Source organism: Rhipicephalus microplus, chromosome 3 (genome assembly GCF_043290135.1).
Source record: "Rhipicephalus microplus isolate Deutch F79 chromosome 3, USDA_Rmic, whole genome shotgun sequence".
NCBI classification, from domain to species: domain Eukaryota; kingdom Metazoa; phylum Arthropoda; class Arachnida; order Ixodida; family Ixodidae; genus Rhipicephalus; species Rhipicephalus microplus.
The window spans coordinates 157736659-157748974 of NC_134702.1; the positions used below are offsets into that span (position 1 = coordinate 157736659).

General features: G+C 44.7%; 1 long non-coding RNA gene across 1 annotated transcript; it reads left to right on the forward strand.

Annotated features, from left to right (window-relative positions):
- Positions 1-219: 219 nt before the first annotated feature.
- LOC119159907 (uncharacterized) lies at positions 220-10566 on the forward strand. The gene is made up of 3 exons (XR_012894100.1): positions 220-372; positions 3035-3099; positions 10250-10566. It is a non-coding gene; the product is annotated as an uncharacterized LOC119159907 (long non-coding RNA).
- Positions 10567-12316: the final 1750 nt, after the last annotated feature.

The following is a 12316-nucleotide window of genomic DNA, read 5'->3' on the forward strand; positions in this document are numbered from 1 at the left end:
GCGACATTACACATCTGCCGGAAACGCTCCAGACAATGCCGCTCTTCAGCTCGAACAACGTACATCCTCTCTAATTATGGTGTTGTGACAGGGGCGAGTAGTCAGAATTCACCTCCATGTTTCGTAGACATGTCACTACGTGTCACTCATTGGTCGAGACCCATGCAAAGCTATTAAATGAGGACGGGCAACGTACTGCGCTACGTTTTCTGACTGCTCACGGAATATGTAGGAGTACGAGGGAGAGGGAAATGCGAAGCGCCACCACGTCGACGTCTGCACGCGGGGTGACTTGCCGACGTAAACACCTGCTGCCCGTGAAAAGCGCTCGACTCCGGACGATCTAGCTATTTGCACGGAATCTCCGTTGTGGTGCGTATTCTGTTAGTACTTCCTATACGTATCATTACCGAAGTGGGAACAGATGGCCAGTGTAGTACATACTGTTGAATGCAGGATTAGCATAAAAAACGAGGTATTATGAGTGGCACGTACTCGTACAATCTACAACGCATCCACGCCCCGCCACGGTGGTCTAGTGGCTAAGGTACTCGGCTGCTGACCCGCAGGTCGCGGGGTTGAATCCCTCCTGCGGCAGCTGCATTTCCGATGGAGGCGGAAATGTAGGCCGTGCGCTCAGATTTGGGTGCACGTTAAAGAACCCCAGGTGGTCGAAATTTCCGCAGCTCTCGACTACGGCGTCTCTCATAATCATATGGTGGTTTTGGGACGTTAAACCCCACATATAAATCAAATCCCAACGCAGCTGCAGATATCATTTAGAGAACTTTAGAAAAAAACTGTCACATGTCGGGTCACGTTAGCTGACAAAATTTACGGGCAAGACACGTTTTATTACCTCAGGCGTAAGGCCACGTGAATTGCGTAACTAAGAGGTACTTTACAGTCGACCGGCCGTTAAAAACGGCTCACCAATAAGTCATCTCCATAATCAATAGCCACCGCACGTAGGTGTGCAGCTACGCAAGGGCACACATGGCCACACTGCGGCCAGTCACACCAGTGGTTTTGCTTGGGCCGGGTTGGAGCTTTAAAAGAGCCTAACAACGGCACAAACTCTAAACGTTTCCAATTACAGTGGACCAGTTGTCAGACTCTCTCATCTTCCGAAACATCACACCATCAACAGCATCATGAATAGTCATGCGGGTAGGAGTCTTTCATTCGAGCCGCAAAGAATCCGTACGCATGGCAGATGCATGGATTTCAACCAGGCGTGACACACAGCAGATCAACACAGGCAGGCGCATTCACGCTACCTATCAATTTCAAACAGCTACAACATTATAATTATCAAAAACAGCAGCCTCAAAATCAATTTTTCATTGCCGCGTGGGACGCGTGTACAGCTGCGTAGCTGCTAACCTGACTTCCAACGGGCACAGCATTGTATTATGTCTTGCCCCGTGGCAATTACACAATGCAACAAGTAATTTCTGGGGCTTCACGCGCCAAACTTACGTCGTGATGGTGAGGCTCGTCTTATTGAAGTGCTCCGGCAATTTCGAACACATGAATGTGTTCAACGTGCACCTATAGGTGTACGTTTTCGGGCCCTTCGCACTTGGTCTTCTTCAAAACACAATCGGCGCAGTCGGGATCAAGCCATATCAGAATCCGAGCGCCGCAACACCGTTGACTTACATTTGCGTGGTATAACTCCCCGTACGATGTCATAGGAAGGGCTTAATATGTGGACGCTTCAACGCTGGCTTACCAGCTCAAAAGGGCAGTGCCACAATTTATAAACGTTTTCTATAGCCTGGCTAGCGTCGGCCCTCTCTCAGCCTCTAAACAGTGAATGGGGCCTTGAACCTTGATTGTCACTGTCGTGCATTTGTCCTATCTGGATTTGGTACCTGTGCAAAGAATGCGCTACGCGTCCTTTACAACTAGCTTACCCGCTGTGGTAGCTGAGCAGGTCTAGTATGGCGCTACTACGCACGAGGATGTGGGTTTGATGCTCTGCTCAGTGGCCACATTTCGAAATTTTGTGGCATGAGAACTGCCACAGACTTTTCTTTTTTGCAAACATCGCTGCATATCCACGGAGTAAATGATGATGAGTGGGGCGAAGCGTCCGTCTGTTCGTTCTTACTCCGGTCCGTCCGCGTGACCATCCATGCGTCAATCCATGCATCCGTCCGTCTGTCCGTGCGTCCGCTCGTGAGTCCGTGCATCCATGCGTCCGTCCCTTCGTGCGTCCATCTAGTGAAAACTCCAAGTACCACCATCTCCCATCTTGCAACCCTTGTGGCACATACCCGCTCTGGAGCGGGTATGTGCCACAGAGGTATGTATGTATGTATGTATGTATGTATGTATGTATGTATGTATGTATGTATGTATGTATGTATGTATGTATGTATGTATGTATTTATGTATGCAATACATACATGCATGCATACATACATACATACATACATACATACATACATACATACATACATACATACATACATACATACATACATACATACATACATACATACATACATACATACATGCATGCATACATACATACATACATACTTATGGAAGAGCGACACACCCACGCCACAAGGTGCTTCGCCCTTAAAAACTAATTGTTACAACTATAACATTTGAGCGCGGGTGGTTATATGGCAAAATGTAAGCAATGTTGCGTTTCTGTAACTCCGGATAACCATAACTTCAAACACATAACTTCAAACACAGTTGGCGCTGCCCAAACACCAACCTTGATTGAAAAACTCCCATTAGGAAGCATCGTCACCGCCAGTGAAATTTGAAGCTAAATATTTGTGATAGACGCCCCACAAGAGTCTGCTGTCGCCTTTGAGAAGCCGGCTTTTTTCAGTTTAAAAGCTGAGGATATGCCTTTTATGCGTCTCCCACACAGCCATGTAGTTCTTCCTCCACCTTACACTCCATTATTTATGAGTTCGCTACAAGGAAAGAGCAAACGAAACTGGCTGCTACCGTTCAAGTTTCCACTGTTCGCTATAATCGCAGCATTGTATTTCTTTTGCAGCAGCCGGACAATGAAGCTGACGGTGACCCTGATTGCTTTCGCCATTGTTGGCATAATTCTTCATGGTAGGTGTCCCTTAAGAAGTATATCAATGGCATCATTATCACCATTGGTGTTATTATCATTTTCAGCCATCTGCTATGCACTTATGGTAAGAGTTGAGAGGCGCGAAGAGGATGATAGACTATGGAGTAATACACTCAGAGGTTGTCACCTCCCGTATTGCTAATTGAACTGGGGGAAATACTTTATTGCCCTTCAGCGCGCGCTGTTACACGTCCTCAGTACACATTTGAAGGCGGGTGATTCAGATGAAGCAGCACTTTCGGTGATGACGAAATGTACGCCCCTTTCCCATGACAATCACCTGTTTGTATATTAAATTCATTTCAATACCGGTCGCACTATTTAAAAACTAATGTTCTTGAAAAAAAAACACCAGGACTGCGCGCAATATGCGCAGCACTGTAACAGCGAAAGCTGAGAGAATGGCCTTTCTTAGACTTTTTACAGCAAAAACTGTTACGAGATCACAACACGGTTTACGTGCGGCGCCATAGTTGTCCACCGCTGCCGCCGTGCTTGCCACTGGGGTCCGTCACCACTATCGCACGAAATAAGAAAAACAACTCAGTAAATAAAAAACACCAATCAGTTAATGAAACCTAAACTATGGTATCTTACGCCAGCCCAGTGTTCTACCCCTGAGCAACACCAGAGCTTGCAACTCGTTGCCAAACAGGCGTTAGGCAGACTTGATGTCGGGAAAGTAATCGCGTTATTATGGGCAATAAAGCGTTGTATAACATGAAAAGAACAAACAACCAGGCGTCACACCTTGCGGATTGCGTAATCAGTGGGTCATCCAATACTCCAAGCCATCACAAAAGCTTATTCTTGATCACTTGATAACGGTGGTGCATACCCACTTCAGGCATAATAAGTGCGTAGTGGATATTGTGCTTCTCGATTCCAAGAATGTCGAAGGACAGCACATATAGTGAATGCTGGCCAACTACACAGAAATTATGATTCGTGTTACGCAGGACCAAAAGAAGGTTATTTTTCTTCCTTCCTATTATATGGCGTAGTGAGTACCCAGCAAGTGTACTTGTAGCAGTTACCGAATGAATTATTATAAAAAGCCCTGAAAGGCCGCTTTTCCAGCTTTCGCTGTGACAGTCCTGCGCATTCTGCGCTGTTCTGGAGTTTTTTAAATTTGTTTAACAGCCTTTGGGTGCCTGCTGGAAGCCCACTTGCAGGGTACCCACTGCGCTTTGAATCATTGTGTAGTAGGCAGCCATCTACTGTGCCATCCTTCGTCATTCTTCCGAGAAGCGTGGTGCGCGCTGCACACTTGCAAGGAACTTTACGATGTGGACGCATGACGTTGCATTGTTTTGCTGCTTTTTGCTTTTCAAAAACTTTAAGTGACCACTGTTCTACACAAACTCAATTTTTATATGTTTTAAATGCGAAGCATTTCTTAGCGAACTTCGGCGAATTTGAGCGTATCTATCTTTCTACCCGCTTACGTTTGGGTGCTCTCATGGCCACCCCCATACCTTGGCGAGAACCAAAATTAGCATGGGAGGATAAGATGTTTTGACGAATATGACGTGCTGGTCAAGACATGAATAATTTCGAAATGCAGTCGCGTACGTCGTCAAAAACATCCCGCCAGACAGTGGCACATACCCACGGGTGGGTATGTGCCACTGGTATGTGTGTATGTGCCACCCGTGGGTATGTGCCACTGGTATGTGTGTATGTGCCACCCGTAATATTCACTTACTATCTACCCAGAAACGACGAGAACACACATAGGGAATTTCAACGTGTGAGCGCTAAGAAATACACGACACCTGTAGTGTCGACTCGACAAATGCAAATAATAAATGTCAGGGTCCCAGCTGGAGTCGAACCTAAGCAGTCTGCGTGGCAATGCAGCATTTGACCACAGAACTACGGCAGGTTTCGGAACTACTTTTCAAATAGACGCTTATCTTGGTGAAATGTCAATAGTGGTTGCTCTACTGCCTACCCAATTTCATAAACATTACATATGTACTCCATTGATACAGCCGTCACGTCGGGTTCACGTCGATTGTGGTCAGTTGCCATGCGCTGAAGTTGATATTTGTAGCAGTGTCCAGAGCCAGCATGCTCGCGAGCATCAGTGCTTCATATCAGCTTCTGGTGTTTATAATACGCGTATTGCAGCTGGCATATTTGCCTAAGGGCAAACAACTGGTTATATAACCATCTGCAACTGTTCTACATATGTCTGTGCGCGCAACATTTATAAATATATTTAACTTCATTTGATGACGTGGTGCTCAATAAAAAAGTGCAACACCATTACCTTCCCTCCACATGCTTCGCATAACGTCGATTCCCATCTACGTCGGACCTAGCTGCCGCGTTTTTTAATTAATATGTTGTTATTATTACAACTAACGTACACTTATTTACGTTTCTTTCTTGTACGCTGCGTATAGCGCTACCACAAAGGGCTTTCAGGCACTCTGAAGCTGTTTGGAACTGCTTTTCGCCTGAAGAACACCCCACAAATTTAAAAAAAAGCTGTTGTCAATAAATATTCTATCGATTTTTGCAATTTTTTGTGCTGTGGTTGACGACGATCAACCATTTTGCCAGAAGAGTTTGTAATCCCTGAAAATTCCCCTCACCCCCCCCCCAGGGGGTATGCGCGCCACAGTGAATCGGTGAACAAGACCAAGCTTCTCAAAAGGGCTGGAGCATTCTACAGCCCACTCATTGCGCCATTATTATTGTGTGACACGTGGTTGTTCTTTCGCTGTATCAAAACGCTTTAATACTCATAATATATAACGCAATTCCTTTCCCGACGTCAAGCCTTACTGATGCCAGTTTGTAAAGGAGTTCGAAGCACCGGCGTGGCTCAGTGGTAGAATACCGGGCTGGCACGCAGGGGCTCCGGATTCAAATTGCATTTATTCTTGGTGTTTCTTTTTCACTGAGTTTCTTTTTCTTTTATGTGATAGAGGTTACGGACACCGGCGGCGGTTGACAACTATGGCTTACTTGACCGTGTTGTGCTCTCATAATAGCATTCACTGTAAAACTTGCGCATCTGTCATTTGGGCAAAGAGCCACCTCGCGACTATAGCGCGAGTGTGGGATCGATTCATATGTAAAAAAAAATCCCGGTATATCTTGCGCTAGTGGAGCAACGCTAAAATCTCGGCATTGCTGATCGGTGCCTAGCTGGTCTAAGCCATCCGAAGCAATGGTGAGCGATACTACGTCGTACGAACTAATGCCAAGTGATTTCAAGTGCCGCTCGACTCCAGTACAGCATGTTTTCGACGCTTCAGCTGTACTACATCTAGAGCTACAATAAACAAGTCCAGTCCAGCAGTCTCGCTTGGAAGCGCGCAGCCATTCCCTGTAGGTGGCTTCCTCACCAACGGTGCGATCCTTGATCCCTCTCACCATGTCTGCATAGGGCACCACCGCTCCATGTCCGCTTTCTACAGAACGAAGAAGCGCAGGCGCAGTTCGCCGTCGAGTCATGTCTGACTCGACCGAGCTGTAATGGGCTGTGGTAGAGCAGTGTATGTGCTTGTGATGCAGGCGAAGAATGTGCAACCGCTTGCTACCCAAAGCATGGAGACGTGATCACGGGGCGGAGATTAGCGTTCGCGTTGGACGGTTGTCAGCCGAGTTCGACCGCTCCGCGTTTAAAAATAAACGCCAGGCCTGCGCGGTAGGTGCAGCACAGTCACAGCGAAAGCTAGAAGAGCGGCCTTTCTGAGTCGTTGTTGTTGTTGTTGTTGTTGTTGTTCTCCTATTGTTAGTGGCGCATACCCACTGTGGGGGATTGGCCAAGAATTGAGTGGCTTTAAAATTTACTGTTCAGATTCAGAATGATGGAGGTATAACAGAAAGATTACCGATAGCCTATAGGCAAGTGTGGTGCTTAATGTAATGCATACAAATATTTACATAAACAAATTTATTCTTAGAATAGACCAATAATCTGATTTTATACGTATATAATTATGTGGACATGTTAAGATAATGAAACTGGTTAATTAGTCAACATATTAGTTTCATCAATATAGTCCCGGACGGCCGCACATACTGTGCCATTAGAGAAACCAGAATTGGAAGCTCCAAAACACTCATTGGGTAACTACTGCAAGCACGCTTGCTTGGTACCCACTAGGGCATTAAAAATAATCTTTTGGGTAGTAGGCCGTGTAAGGTTGTGGCGCCATCCTTGAGAAGAATGCGCACTCTTTGTAGTGTTGTTGTGGTCTTTATATATAGTTGTCAATGCAGACTGGCACACGTGGTTTTGAGTAGCCAATTGCGTGTGTACGTGTCGCTTCATGGTGTGGTTTTAATAAACGGCTGCTGGTCCGCCGAGTCGTTGTTGGGCTTCCGTAGAGTTCGGTTAACTTACTCGTGTCCGTGGGCCATGACGATAGTTATAGCGCGAGAACAAAAGTCGTTTTGTTCTCGCGCTATAACTATCGTCATGCTATACCAACTAGCCCAAGCTGCCACACTTCTAAGTTACATTTCGGTGGGCCAGTTTGCCGGCGCGCGCCGAGTTCCCCGTCCAGTCGTCGGGCCCCTTGCCATCGTGCGGACGCCGCCCACCGACACAACAGGCCGGCATTTGCTATGCTATTTTTTTCGTTCTTCTGAGAAGCCTGGCATCCACTCAACACTTCCAAGGAATTTAGTGCCAATTGTCCATGCAGTGGCTGATGACGATGAGGAATTATGGCTGCAGTGGGTATGCGCAACAGTTATTAGGGGAACAACAACAAGCTTTTGTGATGGTTTGGAGCATTGGACGGCTTGCTCGTTACGATAATCGCATAGTGCCACGACTGGTTGTTCTTTCGCTGTTTCAAAATACATTAAAAGTCACATTAACCCCTACGTCAAGCCTATTTATGGCAAGTTTGACTACAAGACACAAGGACCTGTGTAGTTCAGTGGTAGAATACTCTGCTGGCACCATGCGAACCCGGGATCCAACTCCACAGTGTCATTAGTGCAAGATTTTTTCTATTTTTGCGCGATGTGGTTACGGACATCGACGGTAGCCGAAAACAATGACTGCGCGTGACCCGAAAAGTGATCTCATAACAGCTTTTGCTGTAAAAGTAGATTTATTTACCAGAAGCGACTGCACAGCTATCTATTGAAGTAGCACTCTTTATCAGTAGACTCTTCAATAAGTAAAACTGGCGCTCTATGATTCGGCATACGTAAGTATGTGTGTCTCGCTTTGTCAATCCTAATATTCGAGTTCTTTCCTCGGAGCACCCTAAACAATGTGGCAGGTGCATAGGCAGAAAGTTTTCCAAGGTGGGGTGGGGAAGCACCACCTTGTCTAAAGTGGAGGCTGAGTAGGCCAATGGGGTCGAGTGCCATTTTTGCTTATGCCATGCCAAACACAAAATTACCACCCAAGCACTACATGCAAATGGTTAACTAGCGAAAGCTGATACGTGTGCCTCAAAAATTTAGCAGTGGGTTCAACTCGACGCTGCACTGAAGCCTTTCACAGTTATTGAATACTAGTCCTTGCTTAGTAATGAGGTTTTACACACGTTTGACTAGGGTTTATTTTACATGCCGCATATTGTGCCTTGCATATGCACGGTCATGAACCAGCTTTATGAGCGGCTAAATTCGTTTTGTAATGCGTCGATCACAGTGATTGCTTTCGAACCACAGGTTGAAAAACGTAAAGCACACATCCATTGCATACAACAGAGACCTCAGTGCTACCCATAGATGTTTGCTAGGGTGACGGTGCAAGAGTGATTGCACCACAATACTTTACAAAACTTGCGCAAGATGTAAAAGCGTGCAAAGATAATTTTCGATATCAATGCGTCGTGAGCACGAGAAATTAACTTTTTGCTGCACATGTTGATGTCTCCAGTGCGGGACGCAGTCGGCCAGTTTTAACGTTTGAGGAGGCATGTAAGGTTTTCGCATTTACAGTAGAAACAATATAGAAGGACAGGGAAGACACAGCATGAGTAGGCTACACAGCCGAGTGAAGAACCGAGAAACTACATTGCATGGCCAACCAAACTTAAAACGCGCTACGGAACCGTTGTGATTAATTAACGCAAAACAAAACATAAAAATTATGCAAACATCATATGAAGTATTTCATTATCCTCGTCACTTGCTAAATCGAAAGCATTGATTCATTCAAAATGAACGTTGCTTTGATAAGCGAAAGGGAATTTAAGATAGATATCTTCATACATATTGCCTGGACGGTTGTATATGCGCGGTCAAAAGTTGCAAGCACTACATTTACGTGACGTGTTAAGAACCACCAGAGCTGTTGAAAAACTCTGTATTGTACACAAATATTTACTAGATGCTTCAGAAAAAAGAAATAAGCATGATTCTCTAGCGGAAACATAACTTACAGTGGATTCAGCAGGCCATCAAATTTCTAGCTTCAAGGCCTCATTCGACGCTAATTTTCACGGTAATATAGCTTTCCCGAAATTATTTCAAATAAACATCACTCTGATGACGCATTAAAACTCCACGGCTGCATTCAGTAACGTTTGACAGCTCCGGCGCGTGTCGTACAATTGCAGTTCCACGGCCACCTTTATGACACGCCGTGGGCGAGGGCGCCCCTAGCGGGTGCTCCTGTCTATATATAAAGCTATCGCCGAAGCTTCATCACCAGCAAAAGTATTGAAGGACTCTGATATATTACCACACTCAAACAATTATCTCTTTGTATTTCCTGGAACATTTATTTCAAGTTCCGTTATAAGATGCACATGACGTATGTTGTAAAAATTTTAAACTCCTACCCGTCCAAACATAATTCATTTTCAAACACGCGAATAATGCAATCAGCTCCCTATTGACGTACTTACTATAACGAACCACTTCCCCTCTATGTAACCTACTACGTTGATACGTATCTAACTAACAAAACTGCTGTTGTGCAGTTGATGGTTAACACTTCATTTGCCTCATTGTGATGTTAACGCCGACTGCTTTTACATTCATGCTATAATTTACTTCATTATTCTTTCCACATATGCGTTTTTGTGTCACCCTCATGTCGTAGTATTGTTTACTACAGCTAGTTCACAGAGTTGTCAAGCCGCGACCACATCCTCATCTCCAAACACTTCTCTTAACGCTTCTTCGCAGACAGTTCAGCTGCACCGGCAGGCCATCTCTCCGGAGAGTCGTCTGAGGAAGCTCAACGCACAGTTCGTTACAACGATGACGCCGTAGCTCGGGTATCTGTCGCTTGTGTGAACAACATTTGCTCCGTGTCGCAATTGAGGAAATAGGTGCCAGCCTTACAAAAATTTGCAACGCAGCCTTGCGTGACTGCTGCTCGATTTTGAAGCAGAAGATGATTTTACTGCAACGCTGCTTCAAACGACCATGTGTGCAATGATATTGTGGACTGCACTCTGCAGGTGGTGGTGGTGAAATAAATTGGTTTTCAAAAGCAGTAACCGAACGGAAATATCTATTTTTGTATGTCTCGCCAAACGAGAAAACGACCGACAGTGCAGCACCATGTGACATTAAAAATTCCGCATACACGTCACAATATGACGTCAGCAAAGTACGCATCTGGGTTGGTTCGTTCATGGCTTCCAGTATATAAAAAGACTGCGCTGAAAAGGCAGCACAAAGAAAACAAACAGACCACGGTGCTGACTAACAATCAAATGTGTTTTACTCTCCAGTACATGTATATATGCTCAACCACAATCTCGAAGAAACAGAAAAAAAAAAACGATAAGCCTACGTAGAGGCAATAAAAATACTCAACAGAATAGGAACGTTTAGAGTTGTGCGAATAATAAATTTTACTTTCGAAGCGAATAATACTTTTGGTTTAGTAACTCTGAATCTCAACCAAAAATTATATATCGCATACTGTAAAGAAAATTGACACATTTGTCAGGACCCGATCAAGCTGCACTATAACTTTTAATTCAAACAAGGCTTATGCAAACGCCCTTTTTTGTTGTTGTTCAAAATAAAACACCTTTGAAAATTAGCCGGATATGAATTTCGATAGAAGCCATAGATGGCCCAATAAATATGTTGCGTTTTAAAATGAACTGCACTGGGGGCGTATGAGCCTGTATGACAAGCTTTTAAACTTAAGAAATGGTTAATCTGTGTGAGGATAATACGTTCATGTAACCTTGATCTATATGTGGCGTTTAACGTCCCAAAACAACCATATGCTTATGAAGGACACTGTAGTGGAAAGCTCCGAAAATTTTGACCACCTGGGGTTTTTCGACCTGCACCCTATTCTGAGCACATGGGCTTGCAGCATTTTCGCCACCATGAGAAATGCAACCACCGCAGTCGGCATTCGAGCAGCCGAGTTGTTCGTTTAAGCTTAAACATGGGCTTCGTGGCAGTGCGGTTCTCTCTGCGATAAGTGCTTTCAGGGTTCAGGACTCCTATACTGTAGTGAAACTACCTTTACAGTTGGCTACCGTTTTATTTGGACCACGGTGTTGTTTGGAACTAATATACACCCATTCATTCGTTTTGAATACTCTGAAGTAGTGAATGATTTAAATTTGAATCGCAGCAATCTGCAATTGAGTAGTATTTGTTAGATTATTCGAAATGTTAGAATATTAGCAGAGGCCTAGCGTTGTTTACGTTATCTCATGGTATTATGGTGTTTTGACAGACAACTGAAACCTTGAAGAGATGGCTGGGAACTTCAATGATTGAAATGTTGAGAACGCTGACTATCTTTAGCTTGTTTGTGGAGCTTGTTCGCACACGAATGTGGTCATTATCACACCACTTCTTTGGCCATTATATTAAGCCGCGCAAAAAAAGGAATCTTTAACACAACGCCAACACAACACTGAACAAACATCTCATCGATTCTTACTACATTTTGTCTCGGCTTCTCGATTTTCTTGCACATACGGGCCACCAAGCTTCTCTCAGGTAAAAAACAAGAACCGAATGCGTGCCCCTCTTATCATTTAGGATTATGCGTCATTTTTATATATTATGAAGTCTTAGTTTGGAAGACCTTTATTAGGCCCGAAGCACCGGCAGGCGACAGCTGAGATGAACGAACCTTGATGATGATACTACGTGACAACGATGAGGATGCATGAGCAACACGTGATAAGGATGATAATGTACAGATGAAGAGGATTGGTATACTAAATGCCCACACTGAAATCCAACCCGGGTCCTTTTCATGCTACC